Raw genomic sequence first — 23,784 nt, forward strand, 5'->3', positions numbered from 1 at the left:
TTCTCGTTTTTAATCGATTTCATTAAGTTTAGTTATTAGGTCATTTTAATTCTCGTATTTTCCATTAAGACTAGTTTTTACGTTTTAAAGACACCACAAAAACCCCTACAAAAATCGCCTAGTTCTAGAATTCCTTACTTCATATTTCTTTCCAAGGCTTTTGCAGGAAAAATCCTCCTTCCCTGTAGATTCAATCCCTAAGTACTACAATCGATCAGCTGTGCACTTGCGACTATTGATTTCATTTAGGATAAAACTTGACACACCCTCACCACACACGACATCAAAATACCAATTCCAACACCTAATAGCATCCGTCAATCGGCTAGTAGAGCTGGCAACGGGAAATGATCTTTCAATCATGAAAGAGTTCAACTTTTGAGAGAATGTGGTAGAGTACTAGCAAGAAAAATTCAGTGGAGACTGACGACAAATCCCATATATCTGCTATGATAGAGGAAGGAAGAAGAACACGACACAAAGAAATAAAAGAAAAGAGAATACAACAAGAACAGAGAAGAGGAAGAAGCGACAAGGAGAGAATATCGAAAGTGTTGGTCTCGAAGAATGATTAGTGATGGAACCATGAGGACAAGTTTCTCTCGGAGAATGTGAGTGTTGATAGGATTTTACTGGTTCAAGGGAGAAAACCGAATCCAAATAAAAATATTGAACCAGCAAGGATTGGTTAAAATAGAAAAAATTGTCGTGTTTACTGTTTTAGTAATTATAAAAGAGAGAGTCAGTTTTTTCTTGATTTAAAGAGCATTATTCGCATGTTTCCATTGTCACATTATGTTTTCTTGTTAGTATCGTTACTTCTTATTTTTATGTTTAAAAGTCTTACTGTCTAATGAATCGAGGAATGTGAAATTTGCTTTAAAAAGTGTGTTGTTGTACGTGTTCTTAAGTTTTTGAGACCTATCATGTTAATAATAAAGGAAAATTTGTATTAACGTACTATATAAATTAAAGAAAACATATAGAAAAGGTTGCAAAAGATATCGGAGTAGTGGAAGCCCCTCGAGCCAGTGGTTGATCAATGTTCATTAAAGTTTTTGCACCAGAAAATTTTCAAGAAATTTTCAGCGTTTAGCAAATAGAGCTATTTGCGGTGGTCCAGCATGTCAAAGATAAAATACTCCATCACAGACATGGAGCAATTAGAACCTGGTTTGAAGAGGTCTACTGGAGACTAGACCTTTTTATAAACGTTGGTAATTGTTGTCTTCAAAATTACATATCAAATTGTTATTGCATAATATGTCAACCATCTTCTCTTACCGCAATTCTGAAAACTTTTCATTAGGTTACACAAGGAGTGGAGGTACATCCTGGGATTCCTAATCTTTCAACAACTTGCATTTGCTGACAAATACTATGAGATTTTAAAACCTATAAGACTAACTTGGAATTTTTCAGAAATTTTGTAAAAAATATGTTAGTTATAATATTTGTAGATTTCTTTTAAGATCTTGAGAAATACTATTGAAACAGATATTTTCAGAAATACTATTGAAAAAAATATTTTCATAATACTAGTTTTTCATATATAGCCAACGTATACTGTTTCGTTTAACTTTTTGGATTTCATCAAAAAAAAAGTTACTTACATAATGATTGCAAAAATGATACCCTAAAAAGTAAAAAGTATATTAAAAACAGCCCAAGAGCCAATTAACAAATTGTAATTCTCATATATGTTGATCTTTGTAGTATTTATGATATTTTTGTATATATAATTTGATAAAGTAAAGAAAATAAAAGCTGAAGTAACAAAATCCTGATAGCTTTTAAAGCAAATCCTGCTGACGTAACAACAAAGACCCAAAGTTTTGAGTATTTTCGATAGAATGTTTGTGTGAGAAAACTAATGTACCTTTACGACTAACGTTATAATGGAGATTAACAGGAAATAGAAACTAATCAATCAGCTATAGCTTAAATATACGTATATACAAATATCTAAAACTGTATACAATTATGATATAATCAACTTCTCCATCTGCAAGAATAATTTGCTAAACTTGATTTTCAATGTCTACACATGTTCACCGTGTATATATGCAAGTAAGAGCTCACGAGTAGGTCACAACATGCCGAAATGATATCTTGATCTTACCCGCATATGCATCAAAATAAAACCCAAACATTAGCAACAATCACCTATTTTTGTTCTACGCATATCTTGCGCCAAGCCGAATTCATAATCAACGACGTAACTTTTCATTCCCTTAATTCGAAGAGAATAAATTGGAGGAAAATATTATTTTTATATTGCAAAATAAATGAAGAAAATTCTCAAAACAGATTACACACCAGCTGAAGCAAAAAGATAATATTGGAAACGAATAGGATCGAAAACTACACGTCAATTTAGCATTCCTCTACTCCAAGAACCTAAATGAGTTCATGTATTAGTGTTTTCAACTGAGAACAAACATGAAAGATTATAAGAAACATAGTGTAATTTGACGTCCCTAACGTCAGATGAAGTTTCTCAAATTTCACCGTCCCATAGCTCATCAATGGTCTTATAGAAGCCCTCCGTCTTATGCACCAATTCAAAACTACGGTGAATTTTCTCCTGCAAGATTTAAAGGAGACGTGAAAACCATGCTTGGATGACCTATATAATCAACAATGAAGGCTGCTTGAAAAATTATGGTGGATAATTTTTTCCATTGACTTGAGATAATCTGACTTTAAAATCTCCCATAGAAACAAAAGAAAAACAGAAAAGAACTTGCCTAGGGAATCTTAGAGAACCTGTCAAGCAGATCTTGTATGGACCAGTCAAAAACATCAAGATTCAAACCTAGAGTCGAGCCTCACTAGCTCGAGCTCTTTGGTTGGACACTATGACCCATTTGGAGTCCCCAAGAAAGAGCCACTTGAGCGGGGGTCTTTCCGAGTTTCTCTGCAACCTTGGTGACAATGTCGTTCTCAAGAACCTTTTTTTCCTCAGAACCCAAAGGAGAGTAACCCTATCATCAAGCCGAAACCAATGATGGATAATTCATACGAGCTAAATAAAAATATAGTTAATGTGTATGTAGTATACTCACGGATAAGTGAATTCCGTTGGACTTGCATAGTTCATGAAGACTTAGTGGTTGCTGCCATACTGGGTGGCATTCCACTTGGTCAACATCGTGGACTACTTTCGCCTTCTTTAGAAAACTTCGAGCTTCTTGGTCGAGAAATTGCTCACACCGATTGCCCTAGCTTTTCCAGATTGATGGAAAGCTTCAATTGCTTCCCATGTACTTGGTAAGTCAGGTTCCGTGAATCCTCTAGGTGATTCCTTCTTCATGCTCACTGGAAAATGTATCTTCAACAAAAAGCAAAATGCACATTCAAAATGGAAGCAAATATAAGGATCTAAAGACGACGCAATATTTTAAGGTTATATTTACCAGATACAAATCAACGTATTCAATCTATAAATCCTCCAATGTTTTGTCCAGTGCTCGAGGCACATCTTCAGGCAAATGATCATTGCACCTAAAAAAAAAAACAAGAACGTATGTGTGTGCAAACCAAAAAAATGCATGTCTAGAGGAGAAAAGTTTCTAGGAAAAGAAGAAAAAACCAGAGTTTCGAAGTGATGAACAAGTCCTCAAGACTCACGGAACCATCATCTGTGAGCTTCTTCAATACAGTCCAATATTTTAAATGCAATCATATAGCGTGAGAACAAAGAAACAGACACAGGAGGCACTTCAGCCCCCAAAGCTAAACATTCATATAACAACGCTCATTTGATATGCCTTGTCAAATGATTTTTTGTTTTAATTATTCCCCTAAATTCTGAGTGGTATTCAAATTGATTCATGGTGCCCACAAGAATCGATGTTCAAATTGAGAATGATTAACACAATAAATCTAATTACATAGAAATTTTTTTTTTTTGAATGAATGTAAAATTTTATTCAATCAAAGCTGCTTTACATCAAGTGCATCATGTTTTGACATGTAAAAGAAATCATACATAACTTCTAGTGCTAAACTAGAGAACTCGGCCATCCTCATATTCCTTTCCTTTAAGTCTAATGGTGCTGAGTCGATTCCGAACGGATTTGTCGAGCAGCTTGATCAGTTTCAAAGATGGAGAAGGCTCCTCTCCATGATTCCTTGCATTTCTATCCCTCCACAATCCATACATTGTGGCCTGAAGCGTGTATCTGATTACAAACAGAACTGTTTTATCAGTTACCATGGTGTTGACAGTGCAGAGGACTCGATCTCAGTTTGTCGTGTATTTCTCCTTCAAGATTCCTTTAACCAGAGCTTCCCAAATCTGAGAGGAATATGAACAGTCGAAAAACAAGTGCTGCTGCGTCTCAAGAGGATGATTACATAAACCACAAGAAGGGTCAATCGTTGCGTTCCATGTTAACATCTGATCTCCAGTTGATATTCGACCATGCATTACGAACCAGAAGAAAAAAGAGTGTTTTAGCGTAGAGTGTTTGAACCAGGTGAACTCATGCCAATCACAGCGCAAGTGATCTTTGCGGATCAGAGACCAGGTCTCCTTGGAATTGAATCTCGGCTTGTATACGTCTACTATGCACTTTCATTTTGCAATGTCATCATCCTGAGAAGCTAACCCCTTTAAAGCATCGATGTCATCTTCTACTCTGCTAAGTAGAATGTTTCGATGCCTTCTCCTACGGTGATTCTGAAATACGTCCATCATGGTGGCTTTGAGAGAGATTCCCAGGTCGATACTGCCTCGTGAACCAAGGAGATCAATGAGACGACCCTGAGTAGACCAGTGATCATACCAAAAAGACGTACCCACACCATTCCTCACCTCCATCCGATGAAACTGTTGTGCCAGCGGACGCAGCTTCAGTATCTTACGTGATAAGTGGAGATTTTGACTCATTATAACTTGTGTTTACTGATCTTTTTAGAGTCTTTTGAGTCTTTGTTAAGTCGTTCCAGGTAACTAGGAGGCTTAAGGCGACGGTTTGGAGCAGCTGGGGCTTTTGGTGCAAAAAGGAGCTGAAGCTGAGCAAAAGAGGCCAATTTACACGAAGTTGGATCATTCTTGGTCGGGAGCACCTGCTCCCGATTTCACCCTTTCGTGGAGCACCTGCTCCAACCGCCTGGAGAAAAATAAGGAAAACGAATTTTACCTAATTCTGGGATGAGAAAGAGAATAAAAAGGCCAGAGCCGCCTACCTTTTATCATCACGTTTTTCTACAGACTTTCTACGCTTTCTTTTTACAATTTCCTGAACCAGAGAGTTTTTACTTGTAAGCTTTTGGGAGAAGAAATCTGCTACACTTTGAGAAGAATTCTGAACCCTATTATCTCTTCTGCGATTTTAATTCATGAATTTCTTTTCATCTGTTGCTGTGTTTCTTTTCTCCATGTCTGAGTAGATCTCTTAGCTAGATTAAGGTTTTCAAAGGATTTCATGAGTTAGAGAATTGGATGGAAATAGGGTTTAAAATCGATTGTCTTCACCTTTGTTAGACTTAACGATTAGGTTGAACTGGCCATTCAATTTACGTTCATAGGTTAATCTATTCATCAAAAGTGTAATAGGTTGCTAGAATAAACACTGGTGAGCGATTTGTCCTTAGCCAACGACAGTTGAAGTTAAGGCAAATCGTGAACAGATCAAACCAGCTTGTTAATGCTTGTCTGCAATTTTCTAGGTTCAAACGACAGTTTAGAAGCTAGGTTGTTAGATAAAGTTATCGGTGCCACGACAGTGGTCGTTATACGTTTATGTTTGAGTTCGAGACCTGCATTTAAACTACGCCCTGAATAGTCATCTGATTTTCATCTCTGAAACTCCTGCGAATTACCGTGATCTAGTACTTGTTTTAAATTTGAATTGAAATCGTTTTTAGCTTGTTTTACTTGTCGTTAACGTTACAAACAAACCATCTTTCGTCTTAGCTTTAATTCAATCCTCGCAAAGTCATAGAGTAACACTGGTCTTCTGGATTCCGAATCCTTTATATTACAACTACATCACTGTTCTACTGCAGTAGAAACTAGGAGTACATCCAGTGTGAATCAAATTTTGGCGCCGTTGCGACGGGGACCAATTCGTTACCTTTGATTTTTGGTTGAAATTCTGACTAAGACTTTACTAATTTTTTCTCTTGTTCTCTTGTTTGCGTGTGTTTCAGGGGTATGTCAAACATATCCACAAGGAGCAACTGCACCGATCTTGTTTCTTTGTCAAACACCGAGCTAGCAAGAGTCGAGCGAGAAAACAGACGTCAAAGGCCTATTCAAGCCAACATGGGCGATCAAGGCAACAATGACAACATGGCTGTCGAGCTGCAACAGCTTCGACAGCAATTGGAGCAGCTGCAAAAGGCGCAGCAAGACAGGGAGCAGCCACAACCTGCTATTGGAGACAATGACAGTCCGCATGCTTACTATCAAAACAGGGCTGCGATTGCTCCTCCAACCATTCAGAGGCAAGACTTTGAGATCAAACCTCAGCTGATCTCATTGGTGAAGCAGTATCTCGTTCATGGGCTTCCTGCTGAGATTCCGATGGACCACATCGAGAATTTTGAGGAGATTTGCAGCACGACTGGATCAAATGGGATACCAGCCGATTTTTTGAAGTGCAAGCTTTTTCCATTCTCACTTGCGGACAAATCTTTGCGCTGGCTGAAATCATTACCACCTGGGTCATTGACTACATGGGAAGAGTGCAGATCAGCATTTTTGGACCATTTCTACACTAAGGCCAAAACTGCAGCGATGAAGAACAAGATCTCGCCATTTAAACAGCAACCTGGTGAAGATTTCTGCGAAGCTTGGGAAAGGTACAAGGAGTACCGAAGAGAGTGCCCTCACCATGGGTTCTCTGATGAGCAGATTCTGTCAACCTTTTATTGATGGTGTCAACTGGGATTACAAGAATGCTTTGAATGCAGCTAGCAATGACGATTTCATGACTAAGTCCAAAGAAGCTGCTTATGAGTTGATTGAGAACTTAGCTGCAAGCTCCAGCAACAAATCCCAAGAGTATGACAGGTCTAGCAAAGCAGTTCATAGTGTGGAGTGAGCAAGATCGATGAGCTTACAGCAAAGGTGAATTTGCTGTTGAGAGAGAACCAAAGATCTGTGCATTTTGCTGATGAGATTGGTGATGCACCTCCTGCTCAAGAGTTTGGAGAGGCAGAGAATGATGATCAGATGGAGGTAAACTTCGTGAATGGACAAGGGTATGTGCAGAATCGCAGCTTCAACAACTTCAGAAACCACCCGAATTTGTCCTATAGGAGCAACAATGTTGAGAACCGTCAGGATCAGGTCTATCCACAGCAAGGAGTGCAGAATCAGTCAGGATTTCAGAAGAACTTGTCCAATAATTTCCAAGGAAAGCAGCTCATCACCAATCAGAATCGGTTTCAAGGTGGAAATCAGCAGAAGTTGCCTTTCACAAGTCTGCAGCCTTCTTCGAGTTCCTCAAATAACTCGCAGGATGAGCTGTAAAACTTAATGCAACAGCTGCTGGTTAATCAGCAAAAGTCTTCCATGGAGATTAATGCCAAAGTGGACACCATGTACAATGATTTGACTGGCAAGTATGAAGCAGTATGGACTCATGTGAAGAAGCTGGATGTTCAGGTAGCTCAGACTGCAGAAGCTGTGAAGAGATCACCTGGAACTCTCCCTGGAAAAGGTGAAAACCCCAGGAATGAGTTTGTGAATGCTATTGAGCTGAGAAGTGGGAAGACTCTGCATGCTGCACCAACAATTTCTGTCTCAGAAAAGAGGAAGGAAAAGGACGTGGAGCACCTGCTCCAAGAAGAGGAACCAGCTCATGACGTAAAAAATACGATGGAGCATTCTTCCCCCATCGGAGCACATGCTCCAAAATCGGGAGCACCTGCTCCAGACGTAGATTTGACGATGGAGCACCCTGAGCCAACGAGGGAGCACCTGCTCCAGCCACCTGCTCCAGCAAACATTCCTGCAAGAGTTTACACGCGTAAGGTACCTTACCCAGTTCCACCAAAGAAGTCCCGCAAGGACTTAGAGGAGGCAAAGTGCAGGGAGATGCTGAAGGATTTGACTGTGAAACTCCCTCTAGCTGATGCTGTTCAGATGATACCAGCCCTTAAAAGATACATGAAGGGGTTAGTGTCTGGAAAAGCTGTTGAGGAAGAGAGTGTCATGATGGTCTCGAAAGAGTGCAGTGCTGTGTTACAGAACAAGGTGCTGAAGGAGAGAAGTGATCCATGAAGATTTGTTCTCTCAGTGAGGATTGGCAATGTGCTGTTTGCAAAGTCTCTCTGCGATCTGGGTTCAAGTATGAATCTGATGCCTTATTCTGTAGCCAAGCGATTGGGTTACACCAGATTCAAACCGACGAAAATCTCGCTGGTGTTCGCTGATAGATCAACCAAATTTCCTGTTGGTATACTTGAGGATCTGCATGTTCAGATAGGTGATACACTCATTCCAGAAGATTTTGTGGTTCTGGAGGTTGATGAAGAACCCAAGGATCCTTTGATATTGGGACGATCCTTCTTATGCACAGCTGGTGCAATCATAGATGTGAAAGGAGGAGTGATAGATATCCAGCTGGGAGATATGGTGGTGCGATTTGAGATGAACAAACTCCTCAAGAAACCAATGCTGGACGGACAGGCATTTGTCATAGACGATGGTTCAGAAATTGCTGAAGAGGTTGCTGAAGAGGTTTTGGCCATCGATCCTTTGGAAGTTGCACTCACAAAAGCCGAAGGAGAAAATGGGTATTTGAGTGAGGAAGCTGATGGGTTTGCAAGGATGCTGAATGCAAGCACGAGGATGCAAAGGCTGGTGGCGTACATGAGCTTAGAAGGCAAGGATAGCTCACCTGCAGAAAAAGCCGACGGAGCACCTGCTCCGAATCCTGGAGCACCTGCTCCCGATGGCTTGATTGATGGACCTTGGAACGAATTGAGAGCTCCGAAGCTTGAGCTCAAATCCCTTCCTGTAGGGCTCAGGTACGCGTTTCTAGGACCCAATTCGACATACCCTGTGATAGTGAACTCTGAATTGAACAATGTAAAGATTGCCTTGCTTCTTTGTAAACTCAGAAATATAGAAAAGCTCTACGATATTCACTAGATGACATTCCAGGGATTTCTCCAGATCTTTGCATGCATAGAATACATCTAGAAGATAAATCGATGACTTCTGTAGAACATCAGAGGAGGTTAAACCCGAATCTACAAGATGTTGTTAAGAAAGAAATAATGAAACTTCTAGAAGCTGGTGTGATCTATGCGATTTCAGATAGTAATTGGGTTAGTCCAGTTCATGTAGTTCCTAAGAAAGGTGGCATCACTGTGATAAAAAACGATAGGAATGAATTGATACCAACTAGAACTGTTACTGGGCATCGAATGTGCATAGATTACAGGAAATTGAATGCTGCAACTCGCAAATATCATTTTCCTTTACCATTTATCGATCAGATGCTTGAACGTTTGGCTAACCATCCTTACTACTGTTTCTTAGATGGATATTCAGGTTTCTTTCAGATCCCAATCCACTCGGACGACCAGGAGAAGACGACATTCACATGTCCCTATGGCACCTTTGCGTATCGCAGAATGCCATTCGGCTTGTGTAATGCTCCAGCAACATTCCAACGCTGCATGATGTCGATTTTTACTGACCTGATTGAAGACATAATGGAAGTTTTCATGGACGATTTTTCTGTCTATGTAAGCTCCTTTTCTGTCTGTTTATCTAATTTGTGCAGGGTCTTGCAGCGGTGTGAGGAGAAGCATCTGGTGCTTAACTGGGAGAAATGTCATTTCATGGTGAGAGATGGGATCGTGCTGGGACACAAAATCTCAGAGAAAGTGATCGAGGTAGACAGAGCGAAGATCGAGGTGATGATGAGTTTGCAGCCACCAACAACAGTCAAAAATGTTTGCAGTTTTCTGGGTCATGCTGGTTTTTATAGACGCTTCATCAAAGACTTCTCAAAGATTGCTAGACCTCTGACGCAGCTACTGTGCAAGGATGTGAAATTCGAGTTCGATGATGCATGTTTGGAGGCATTTCACACTATCAAAGGAGCTCTAGTCAGCGCTCCTATTGTCCAGCCACCAGATTGGGAACTGCCTTTTGAGGTCATGACCGATGCTAGTGATTATGCAGTGGGAGCAGTGCTGGGACAAAGGAAAGAAAAGAGGCTCCATGTCATCTATTATGCCAGCCGAACACTCGACAAAGCTTAGTGCAGATATGCCACAACTGAAAAACAGCTTCTTGCAGTGGTTTATGCCTTTGAGAAGTTCAGGTCTTACCTTGTTGGGTCGAAAGTTGTTGTTCACACAGACCATGCAGCGCTGAAATACCTGTTGACGAAGAAGGATGCCAAGCCAAGGCTCCTTAGATGGATCTTTCTGCTGCAGAAATTTGATTTGGAGATCAAAGACAAAAAAAGGATTGATAATGGTGTTGCAGACCACTTGTCGAGGCTGAAGATTGATGATGCCATTCCACTAGATGACAGTCTTCCTAATGAACAAGTTTACGCCATAGATGTTTCTGGGTTCGATGAGCACCTGCTCCAGCCTGGAGCACCTGCTCCGACGAGTTTTTGCAACTCCGTTTACATAGATCGGCATTCTGCAGGTTTCCCATGGTTTGGAGAGATTGCAAATTACCTTGCTGCAAAGCAGGAACCTGCAGATTTCGTGGGAAACAAGAAGAAGAAGTTTCTGAAGGATGTGAGGCACTAATTTTGGGATGAGCCTTACTTATACAGGCATTGCTCTGATGGGATTTTCAGGAGATGTGTAGCTGATGAGGAGATACCTGGGGTCTTGTTTCATTGCCATAGTTCATCTTATGCTGGTCACTTTGCCACTTTTAAAACAGTGTCGAAAATTCTGCAGGCTGAGTATTGGTGGCCTACTGTGTTCCGAGATGCGCAGAGATTCATATCCAGGTGTGACACATTTCAGAGACAGGGAAACATTAGCAGGAGGAATGAGATGCCTCAGAATTTCATCTTGGAAGTGGAGATTTTTTATGTGTGGGGTATAGACTTCATGGGACCTTTTCCATCATCTTATGGGAATGAGTATATTCTGGTGGCAGTCGACTATGTGTCAAAGTGGGTGGAAGCTCTGGCTAGTCCCACAAATGACGCAAAGGTGGTTTTAAAGATGTTCAAATCTGTCATTTTTCCAGGTTTGGTGTGCCGCGAGTGGTGATTAGCGATGGAGGCTCTCACTTCATCAACAAAATCTTTGAAAACTTGTTGAAGAAGAATGGTGTAAAGCATAAGGTGGCGACCCCATACCATCCTCAGACGAGTGGGCAAGTTGAGGTTTCCAACAGGGAAATTAAGAACATTCTGCAGAAGACTGTGAGCACCACAAGGAAGGATTAGGCAGTGAAGCTTGATGATGCTCTTTGGGCATACAGAACAGCCTACAAAACACCTTTGGGGACTGCACCATTCCACTTGGTGTATGGAAAAACATGTCATCTTCCAGTGGAACTTGAGTACAAAGCTGCTTGGGCAGTGAAGCTGCTGAATTTCGATGCAAGGAGTGCTCAGGAGAGGAGAGTGATGCAGTTGCATGAGCTGGAGGAAATTAGGCACCTGGCCAATGAAAACTCAAAGATTTACAAAGAGAGGACAAAAGCTTTCCATGACAAGAGGATCCTCAACAGAAGCTTTGCACCAAACGATCAGGTATTGCTCTTTAACTCTAGATTGAAATTGTTTCCAGGGAAGCTGCGATCGAGATGGTCTGGACCATTCACCATCAAGGAGGTTCGACCATATGGAGCTGTAGTGTTGCTGGACACTAAAGGAGGCGAGTTTGTTGTCAATGGACAGAGGTTGAAACCATACCTTGCTGGTCCAAATATCACAGAGGGTGAATCAGTCACCTTAAGCGATCCTCCTCAAGCCTAAATGGCTTTCCAAGTCAAGTTAATAACTTAAAACAAGCGCTTGGTGGGAGGCAACCCACCGGTAAGAGTCTCTAACTTTGTGTCTTTTATTTTTGCTACTAACTTTGTTTTTTTAAGTTCTTTGTTTTATAAGAAAAAAAAAAAAAAACAGGTAGAAGGTTTTAGCCTGAGAAAGGATGTGAGGAAGAAGAAGAAGGAGCAACCAACCGGAGCACCCGCTCCATCTGCTGGGTTGGATGCTCGCAGCGTAAAAAATGACGAAGGAGCACCCCCACCTCCGTCAGAGCACCTGCTCCACAGGGTGCTCCAGACGAAAAAAAGTGACGAAGGAGCAACCTAAGGAAAACCGGAGCACCTGCTCCGGCATCTGCTCCAGACGAACAAAAGACGAGGGAGCACCCAGCTCTGTTCCGGAGCACCTGCTCCACCAGGATGCTCTACATGCGCAAACCAGGTAGGTTTTCTGGGTACTTCTCTAGCTTATTTTCACACCGGGGACGGTGTGAAGTAAGTCCAGGGGAGGGTCGTGTCTCTTGTACTTCTTTCTTTTGCTTTCTTTCTTTTAGTTCTTTCTTTGAGTCAGTTGTTTATATGAGTCAAGTCAAAACTTGTGGGAATAATGACCAATCCTATGATGATTTCAGACCATTTGTGAATCTTGACCATCTTCTTTTTGTGATTATTGTTGCAGAATCATCTAGATCGACTAATGGAAAATCCAAAGACAAAGCAGTAGACTAGAAGAGCCCAAAATTCTTGACTAGTCCATTGAACCTGAGCTAATTTCTCAGCTCTTCATTTTCCCTCATTGATCAGGTTAGTGCTCATAGGGCTTGACTCCTCATTCTTACCTGACAAATAAAGACCTGTGTGATAGATTTGGTATTCCTCTCTCATGTTCTAAGCATTGCTTCAGGCTGTTTCTAAAAAAGAAAAGAAAAAAAAACATATTAGGCAGAAAAGATTGAAATGATTTTTTTTTAGAAGTAAAGGGTTAGGAAAATTTCCAAGGATCCCATTATTTTACTTCTAAAGTGGAATGATCACACAAGGGATGGAAGCGAGGGGTAGGAAAATTTCCTGTGACCCCATTATTCGCCTACACCTTTGATATATAATGAGGGGACAAACCGAGGATTTGGTGGCAATCACCATCAATACTCGCGTCTTAGAACCTTGTTATATGTGCCGAAAAAAAATGAAACAGCTTGAAAAGTGAAAAGTGAAAAGTGAATAACCCCTTTAAAGCATCGATGTCATCTTCTACTCTGCTAAGTAGAATGTTTCGATGCCTTCTCCTACGGTGATTCTGAAATACGTCCATCATGGTGGCTTTGAGAGAGATTCCCAGGTCGATACTGCCTCGTGGACCAAGAAGATCAATGAGACGACCCTGAGTAGACCAGTGATCATACCAAAAAGACGTACCCACACCATTCCTCACCTCCATCCGATGAAACTGTTGTGCCAGCGGATGCAGCTTCAGTATCTTACGTGATAAGTGGAGATTTTGACTCATTATAACTTGTGTTTACTGATCTTTTTAGAGTCTTTTGAGTCTTTGTTAAGTCGTTTCAGGTAACTAGGAGGCTTAAGGCGACGGTTTGGAGCAGCTGGGGCTTTTGGTGCAAAAAGGAGCTGAAGCTGAGCAAAAGAGGCCAATTTACACGAAGTTGGATCATTCTTGGTCGGGAGCACCTGCTCCCGATTTCACCCTTTCGTGGAGCACCTGCTCCAACCGCCTGGAGAAAAATAAGGAAAACGAATTTTACCTAATTCTGGGATGAGAAAGAGAATAAAAAGGCCAGAGCCGCCTACCTTTTATCATCACGTTTTTCTACAGACTTTCTACGCTTTCTTTTTACAATTTCCTGAACCAGAGAGTTTTTACTTGTAAGCTTTTGGGAGAAGAAATCTGCTACTCTTTGAGAAGAATTCTGAACCCTATTATCTCTTCTGCGATTTTAATTCATGAATTTCTTTTCATATGTTGCTGTGTTTCTTTTCTCCACGTCTGAGTAGATCTCTTAGCTAGATGAAGGTTTTCAAAGGATTTCATGAGTTAGAGAATTGGATGCAAATAGGGTTTAAAATCGATTGTCTTCACCTTTGTTAGACTTAACGCTTAGGTTGAACTGGCCATTCAATTTACGTTCATAGGTTAATCTATTCATCAAAAGTGTAATAGGTTGCTAGAATAAACACTGGTGAGCGATTTGTCCTTAGCCAACGACAGTTGAAGTTAAGGCAAATCGTGAACAGATCAAACCAGCTTGTTAATGCTTGTCTGCAATTTCTAGGTTCAAACGACAGTTTAGAAGCTAGGTTGTTAGATAAAGTTATCGGTGCCACGACAGTGGGTCGTTATACGTTTATGTTTGAGTTCGAGACCTGCATTTAAACTACGCCCTGAATAGTCATCTGATTTTCATCTCTGAAACTCCTGCGAATTACCTTGATCTAGTGCTTGTTTTAAATTTGAATTGAAATCGTTTTTAGCTTGTTTTACTTGTCGTTAACGTTACAAACAAACCATCTTTCGTCTTAGCTTTAATTCAATCCTCGCAAATTCATAGAGTAACACTGGTCCTCTGGATTCCGAATCCTTTATATTACAACTACATCACTGTTCTATTGCAGTAGAAACTAGGAGTACATCCAGTGTGAATCATTACGCCACATCCAGGAATCAGAGTAATACCTTTCTTTTACCGACCAGAAGGAGTCCTTACCAAGCAAGTACAGATGAATCCACCTTCCCCACATGGATTCATTTGGAGACAGAAGACGCCATATGAGGTTTAAAACACTAACTGTATTTGCTTCCTTAAGCGGTCTCAGACCCAAACCACATTCTGTTTTTTTTTTCTGGTAACTATATTCCAAGCAACCTTTGCTTTGTGAGTTTGCAGATTAGGACCAGATTATAAGAAGGCAGAGCATAACTTCTCAACTTCAACAATGCAAGAACTTGGCAGACGGAAAGCAGTTAAGCAAAAATTAGTGATGCTCATCAAAACTGACCGTATGAGCTGTAGATGACCCGCATATGAGAAAAATCTGACAGTCTATGAGCTTATCTTAGCTCAAATCTTCTCGAGTAATGGCTGATAATTTCCTTGTCGCATACTTGTTAAGAGTGGCAACCCCAAGTAACGAACAGGAAGTTGACCTTCAGCAAAGAAGAAATTTGCAAGAATCAGATTCTTTTCAGATTGGGGAAGACCAGCCCAAAATATGGTTGATTTCTCTAAACTGATCCTGAGGCCCAAGTACTTTGCAAACTGTTCAAACACCTGTAGAACTCCTTCAATTGACCTCTTTTTTCCATCGGTAAAAACAATTATATCATCAGCAAAGCTCAAATGAGTGAGATGGACATTCTGACATCTCGGATGATATCCAATATCCCTCCTCTGTCCTGCTCCATCAAGCATCTTAGACAAGACATTCATGCAGATTACAAAGAGGTAAGGAGAGAGTGTACAACCTTGTCTTAAGCCTCTTTCACTTCGGAAAAAACCTGCTAGCTCACCATTCACCTGCACAGAGAAGGAAGCAGTGGTGATATAGAGGTTGATCCAGTGAATGAACTTTGGGGGGGAAGTGCATTGCCAATAATATGTTGAGGATAAAAGGCCACTGGACTGAATCGAATGCTTTGGAGATGTCAATTTTCAGAGCACTACACGCCGAGATGGAAACCATGTGGTAGGCTTTAACTAGTTCTGTTGCTAAAAGCAGATTCTCCATCAGCAATCTATCAATCACAAAGGCATATTGGTTTGGAGCTATAAGTCGTGGCATCAGTCTCTTCAGCCTGTTTGCGATGATCTTAGAGATTACTTTATAGACAATATTGCAACAGGATATTGGTCAATAATCCCTCATCTCCTTTGCGTCAAGTTTCTTGGGTATAAGAGCAAGAATGGTAGTATTAATGCCCTTTGGTACAAAAACCTTTCAAGAAGAAAAACTGTATCGCAGTGGTAAAGTCTTCCCCAATTACTGGCCAAGCTGATTGGTAGAACTCACTAGTAAACCCCATCTGGTCCTGGTGACTTGTTCGCAGGCATTGAAAACAACACCTTTCTGATCTCCTCTTCAGTAACCTCTGTCTCAAGCATATCACAATCTCCCAGTGAACACCGGAAGTCCAATAACCCTTACAATACAGAAACTGATGGCTCCTCGAAATCATCTGGTTTTTGAGTAAGAAACTCATGGAAAAAACGTTTTGCTTCTAGCTTAATGCCGTCTTGAGAGTCCACAATCTCGCCATTAGGACAATGTATTTCTCGAATGGTATTCCTTAGCTCTCGAGTCTTTACTGCGTTATAAAACGTTTTGTTGTTTTGGTCTCCCACCTCTAGCCAATGAAGTTTGGATTTTTGCCTATAGAATTCCTCTTCCAATGCTGCCACTGCCTGCCATTTTTCGAAAGCATCAGCTTCGTCTCTGATACGCTCAGGCGTTGGATGTTGAAGCGATTTTCCCTGCTTCTCACACAAAGTCTCATAAGCCTGTTTTGCCCTTCTCGGCAAGTCTCCGAACTTCTTCTTACTCAGCTCTCTGATACCAGGCTTTAGTGTTTTCAACTTCTTTGAGAATCTGATATAGAAAATTGTGTTATTGTAAATTAGCAAATTATACCTCTTTCTTGTTTTTGGTACATGGAAGCATAGTCGATATGCTTGTACCCAATCTAAAACCGACAAGACAAGTATATCTGAGTGAAATTTTTATAATCAAAGACTAAAAGCTTTTAAACTCGATCCGGAGTAATATACCGTGATAGCGAGTTTGACTGTCGTCGGGTCCAAGATCATGAATGTTTCCAGACCGACGGAAGGTAAACTGGCACCAGTGTTCAGCTGGAAGGATCGAATCGGATCTGCCATTTTTTGAATCCGGATAATGTTAGATTTGATAGAAGAGAACAATAGAGAAGGTGATGACTTCAAGGGAATAAGAAGAAGAAAAGAGAAAGTTGCAGAGAGTCCAAACACTACAAGATTACAGGTAATTTGCGACACCACAATTAGTCGGGGTTTAGTCGATTATTCTTTATTAACGACTAATTACCGACTAATGCATCGAGTCGGAAACATTTAGTCGCAAATCAAAACAGTCGTTAATCAGTCGTACATTAACGACTAAATGCCGACTAAAACATGATGACGTTTATCAGTCGTTGCTTAGTCGTAATATTTGGCGACTGCTGTACGACTAAGTTACGATTATCTACCGACTGCATTGTAATCGCTAGTTAGTCGTTTAAAGGAGTAGCTAATTAGTCGTTAAGTTTAACGACCAATCTACGACCAGTTGGCGACTATGTTGGCGACTACTTTTGCGACTAAATAACGGCAACATAGACTGATTACCGACTACGTAACGACTGGTTTTGAAAAATTAGCGACTAATTAGCGACTAAATTGCGATTGAATTACGACTAAGTTCCGTCCAATTTGCGACTATTTTCTTTGCGGATTACAAAAGTTGGTAATGCTTTTTGATTGTGCTAATTTTGGTATCGAAAATCAATTCTAAACCAAATACAAAATGCAAATACAAAATGCAGTAAACAAAAACTTCATATAAGAACCATTTGCCATAAAAATTAAAAGCATTGTTTCCTAAAATGTATTACATCATGACAAATAAAACCTTTGTTCCCAAAACAAAACATTACCAAATCCAATGGTTACCATATCCAACCATTGCACAAAAACCATGTTCAACCATTGGAGTCAAGTTCACAAAATAAAGGAGACAATCAAAATGAGTTTGATAGAGATGAGAAACCTAGAGGATCTTGCGGTTGAGTAGTTGGAGCAGTAGTTGGAGGAGCTGTTGAAGCATCAGTTGGAGGAGCTGTTGAAGCACCGTTTGGAGCATCACCGGTTGCAGCAGCTGTTGTAACAGGGGTTGGAGGTGAAAACGTGGGAACAGAGTGAGCAGCCTTGAAGTCCAAGAACTCTGGATCAGTTTCGCTTAGGTACCTTTCGAGCAATGTCAATTGCTCGATCTTGGCTTGTTGGGCAGCTGCAACCTTGGTATGCTCTGCTTCACGCCTTGCATTCTCAGCCGCCTGTTCTTCTATCTTTTTGTGAGCTTGTTGTAATTGATCTTGCAGTGTGTTGAATGCAAGAGTGCTTCCAGGGTACTTCCTTTTGCCGTTGACAAGTGACTGAGAAAGGCTTCCTACACCATAAGGTATTCCTCTCTCATTGGTGAAAGTCGACTTGCAAAAAAAAGAAGAGTGATCAGTATGAAAACCAAACATACAAACAGCTATTGCGTAAAACACAAAAAAACAAACAAAAAAAGAGCATACCTGAAGAAATAGCTCGTTGTCCTCTGCTATGGATAGCTCAGGACGAGGACATAGCTCGTTGTTCTCTCCTATGTCTGTCCAGAGCTCAGAAAACTTGGCTTCCAAGTTCTTCTTATAGGTTTCAGCTACAGCCTGAGCGTTTCGATCAACATAAGTGCCATCTGGTCTTGTGTGAGTCTTGATGAAAACTTCACCAAGACTCACTGGTCTTCCCAATTCCTCCTCCTGAAAAATGATGAATAAGGTAAGGTATGAAAATGATTTTTGAAATGAAATGATTTGAATACTAAAAATGGACAAGGTAACATACCATCTCTTGCTGGATTTGAAGGTATGACTTCTGTCCTGATAGCTGTACATGCTGACCTAGACCTCCACGTTCAGACAACCGAGCCGCTGATGTTGTCGCACTCCTCTCTCTGCATTCATCAGTATCCCAGACTTTAATCATCTTTTTCCACAGTGTGTCGTTGATCCAGTTCGGCTGCTCTCGAGAAGTTCTACACGTACTCACCATGTCTTTCATCCTGCGTTGACAGATAGCCTCAAAATGCTCTTGGACCACTCCGGTGATTAAAGGATCCCATGTATGGGTTTTCTAGCATGAAAATAGAAAAGATGATGTTAGTAATGCATATTAATAGATATGATATTGAAGAGTAAGCAAAAGCCAAACAAAAATAAAATGAAATGGTAGAACATTACCGCAAATTCTACGAAGTATCTTTCTTGTCTTTCCCGAGGCACACATGTCCAATAATAGAACTCACCATCGAACTTTTTTGTGAAGATTTTAGTAATCTTCCTAGTCAATGAAGACTTGTCACGACCGAACCTAGTAAGACACGAAACAATGCAAATGATCAACACAAATGGAACAATGGAAATGAATCAACACTAATTAACACAAACAAAGAGAAATGAAACAAAGATAAGGAGGATAGAGAATCATACCATGTTGTATTAGGCTTCGGAGTGGGAGAGAGGACCGTCGTATACTCTTCCCGGCCTGGATTGGTAAGCAGTGCATTAAGGATTCTCAGCTGGTCTTCCGCGAGGTTTGCAGTGCATTCTTCAAAGGAAGCTTCTTCACCGGAACTCTGAGCTTCAGCTGAGCGAGCGGTTTGAGCTTGAGATGATTGAGAAGTCCGGTCTTGAGAAAGGGGAGATGCTCCTTGGTGAGATACTGGAGAGGTGTTGTGTTGAACCTGTTGAGAGGTGCGACGGTGTGAGTTCTGAGAGGTGGAGGTTGAGAGTCTGAGCTTCTACTTTGAGGCTGTGGACTCGGTGATGCGAAAAGTTGCTGCGGCGGTGGATATTCCCGGTGGTGGAGACCGGTTATCTGTCGCCGGAGTGAACTCGTACTGTGCTGGAAGAGGCGACTTGGTTCTCCGTGCCGATGAAGAAGCACCTCGTCGGTATTTCTTCCTTCCATTCCCAGGCATCGGTTCGGAAAGGGGTTTAGGGTCGAGATTCGACAAAGGGGAAGAGAGATTGGACAAAGGGGAAGAGAGATTCGACAAAGGGGAAGAGAGATCAAAGAAGGGGAAGAGAGATTAGGGTTTCGGGAGTTAGGGAATTAGGGAAATTTTTGGGGAATTAGGGATTTCGTTGATTTGGGGGAATTAATCGGGCTTGGGCTTAATTGGGCCTGATTTTAAATGGGCCACAGTAGTCGTTAATTAGTCGGTCATCCGTCGTATAAATTGGGGGATTAATTGGGCTTGGGCTTTATTGGGCCTGATTTTAAAATTAGTTAAATGGGCCAATGTAGTCGTTAATTAGTCGGTCTTCAGTCGCAAGAATTTCGTAGTCATTTTTCGGTCGCCATTTAGTCGCAATGTTTTTATTAGTAATAGACAAGATTAACATACTAAATTATACAACTTATTCATTACATTGTTTGATTTAAAATAGAAAAGTAGAATACAATGATTCAGACAATCTAGTAAGGTTCTTCCTCAGCCTCCTCATCATCATCTGAAGAGGATAAATTACAATGAAATTCATCATCAGGTTCTGCATCTCCAACGTCGAAATCAAGATTTATCGGATTCACCCCGTGCACTCGATTGTCAACCACGAGATCCTCAATTGTAGTCAGCATGACAGCATCATCATTAATTTCTTGCAATAGAGCAGGTTCTTTGTTTTCATATTCTCCAGAAATATTTCCTCTCGGATTTACTTTTAACACGTTAAGCCACAACTGTTTCGGTCTCCTCCGGTATGGATACGGGATGAAACAAACTTGGTCCGCTTGAGAAGCTGTGAAATATCAACATATACAAATGTCAATAACTATATATAAAATATGTATGTAAATATTTAGTTATATGCACATATACATATATACCCAGAATAAATGGCTCATATTTGTTATATCTTCTTGATGAAAGAACATCAACGATGCCGCCATTGCTCCTTCGAGTGCCTCTACCAATAACAGGGTCATACCAGTTACACTTAAAAAGTGTGATCTTCAAATTTACCATTCCCTCATACTCCAGTTGTATGATATCAGTTAAGGTCCCGTAAAAATCAGCATCATCTGATGCATCCGTATAATTTTTTCCTTTGACACAGACCCCATAGTTACATGTCTTCCGTCCCATTCCATGATTCTGTGTATGAAACAAATATCCTCGGGTAAAATAGATAGGCCAGGTTTTTGCCTTATTCACAGGTCTGTGTACTATGTCTTGAACCCAAATAGGAAAAGGATTTGTGGCATTCCAGTAAGTAACCTGCAGACATAAAAAAAAATATCATTGTTTTAATAAAATATATTCATAATTATGAATTTTAATTAATTAGACTTACATAGTCTTTCACCCATGCAGGATACTCGTCAGCTCTTTTTGCGGAAACTTCTTGTTCAGAGAGTGCTGGATATTTTGTAGTGATATAATCTTCAAACATACTACATCGTGATGAACATATAATCAGTACAAAACTAGTAGTAGATTATGTTAATAGATCGGCTGAGAAATGCTAAATTATGTATACCTCTCAAAAGGCTGAAAGTATTCACAATTTCGCAAAACATATGCATGTGCGACTCGATGGTCTTTCTCTGAAAGCCATATTTCATGCATTTGACCACTTGGACGACCTATGTTAGTAAATATTTCAGGAACTCCAGGGACATCAAATACGGGGGCTTCACCTTCATCGAATCTTGTTAACCTGACCAAATTAATGAAAACTGATTTAATTTAGCCAAAGTAAACACATTTGTATATTTGAAATATATTTTAAAATTTACCTTGATTTCGTTTGTATATTTGAAGCAAAGTAATGCTCTGTGAAATAAGCTATCTCGTCACTGATATACGATTCAACAATCGATCCTGACGCATATCTTTTGTTCTTTGCTTTTGCCTTCAACTTTTTGAAAAACATTTCAAAATGATACATCCATCTATACTGCACAGGGCCTCCTAATTCAGCTTCGTAGGGGAGATATATATGGAGGTGCTCCATCACGTCCAAAAACGAGGGTGGGAAGATCTTTTCCAAATTGCACAAGATTAAAACAATGTTTTGTTTCAGAATTTTGACACGGTCTTTTTGCAAAGTTCTAGAACATAAGTCACAGAAGAATCCTCCAACCCCTAAAATATTCAAACTCAAGTGGTTAATATAATATAGTAATTATACTTAATTGTAAATTAAACTGATTTGATTTATAACAAAGTACCTGATAATGCAAGATGGACATTGCGATCAAGAAGTTCTGCAAAGATAAATGGAAGTAGCCGTTCCATAAAAACATGGCAGTCATGACTCTTCATGCCTGAAAACTTTCCTTTCTCTATATCAGCACAACTTGCTAAGTCTGTCGCATAACCGTCTGGGAATTGTACCATTTTCACGCATTCCAATATTTTTTTCCTGTCAGCTTCTTCCAATGTGTATACAGGAAAAGGTGCTTCACCATTCGCATCAACGTGTAAGTGAGCTCGATCACAGAATCGTTCTATATCCAATCTTGACTTGATTGTGTCTTTTGATCTTCCCGCCACACTCATAAGAGTATTGATGATGTTGTCGAAAAAATTCTTCTCTATATGCATCACATCAAGATTATGTCGGAGATTGAGGTCCGTCCAGTACGGCAACTCCTAAAATATGCTTTCTTTGTGCCAGTTATGCCACTTCCCGTATCCAGCCTTCTTTTTTTCATGACCGTTTCCACCACACTCCGATGTTTTTGGGGGCTTGACAGATTCAATCCGCTCGGTATAAACTTGCTCACTGTTTAAAGACTCTGGTGGATACTCATTGATAGCGTCTCTACCCTTCAAAAAGTCTTTTCTATTCTTCCTTAATGGATGACCCTGAGGAAGAAACCTTCTATGACAATCAAACCAACACGTCTTCCTTCCATTTGGCAGATAAAAAGCCTTTGTGTTTTCCATGCAAATTGGACAAGACAATTTACCGTGGGTCGTCCATCCAGATAACATACCATACGCCGGAAAGTCGCTTATCGTCCACATCAACACAGCTTTTAATTTGAAATTTTGATTCAAGAATACATCATATGCATCTACTCCAACTGACCATAATTCTTTTAACTCCTCGATAATTGGGCGGAGGAAGATATCAAGACTAGCTCGCGGATGATTAGGCCCAGAATTCAATATTGTAAGGAATAAGTACTATGTCTTCATGCACATACCTGGGGGTAAATTGTAAGGAGTCAAGATCACAGGCCATAAGGAATGATTGTGAGACATGCCAAAAGAATTGAACCCATCTGTACATAATCCAAGATAAACGTTACGAGGTTCTTCGGCAAACTGGGGATGTAGATCTTGAAAATATCTCCACTCCGCAGCATCAGAGGGATGACAAATTTCTCCTTCCTTTGCTTGGTGCTCCGCATGCCATCTCATTGCCGATGCCGTCTTCTTGCTTTGATACATTCTCTTCAATCTGTCAGCAATAGGTAAATACCACATACGACTATATGGTATTCTAGTTCGTGATCGTCGTCGACCTTCGTTCGGCTTATACCTTGGTACTTGACAAAATTTACATTCCTCCCACATTTCATCTTCTTTCCAGAAGATCATACAATTGTTAATACAAACATCAATTGTATGAAATGGGAGGCCTAAATTTCCCATCAGTTTCTCTGTCTTGTAATTGGAACTGGTTGCATGATTCCCGTCAGGTAGATACTCGGTAAACAAATAAGCCCACGAATCCACACACTTTTCACTCATATTATAATCCACCTTATTTTGCATGAACCGAGCAGCTAAGGATAACTGCGAGTGGACTTCCCGACAACCATCATATAAAGGTTTTTTTCCAGCATCTAAGAGGTTGTAACACTTTTGGGAATGGTTATGCACAGGTTCTTGTACATTCTGATAGTTATCACCTTGATGATAGTTATCACCTTGATGATAGTTATCATGAAATGCATCATTCACCATATGCATATAACTATTTTCAGCAATATGACCCATTTGATCTTCTTCACTCCTACTTA

At 40.4% G+C, this 23,784-nt stretch overlaps 1 non-coding gene and 1 pseudogene across 1 annotated transcript; both read right to left on the minus strand.

Moving 5' to 3' along the window:
- Positions 1–2,500: 2,500 nt before the first annotated feature.
- On the minus strand, positions 2,501–16,836 carry LOC18016715 (annotated as a pseudogene).
- Positions 6,748–6,855, minus strand: LOC112086934. Its single transcript, XR_002899788.1, has one exon. It is a non-coding gene; the product is annotated as a small nucleolar RNA R71 (small nucleolar RNA).
- Positions 16,837–23,784: the final 6,948 nt, after the last annotated feature.

The sequence above is a fragment of the Eutrema salsugineum genome, unplaced genomic scaffold (assembly GCF_000478725.1).
Source record: "Eutrema salsugineum unplaced genomic scaffold, Eutsalg1_0 scaffold_2, whole genome shotgun sequence".
In the NCBI taxonomy this organism is placed as follows: domain Eukaryota; kingdom Viridiplantae; phylum Streptophyta; class Magnoliopsida; order Brassicales; family Brassicaceae; genus Eutrema; species Eutrema salsugineum.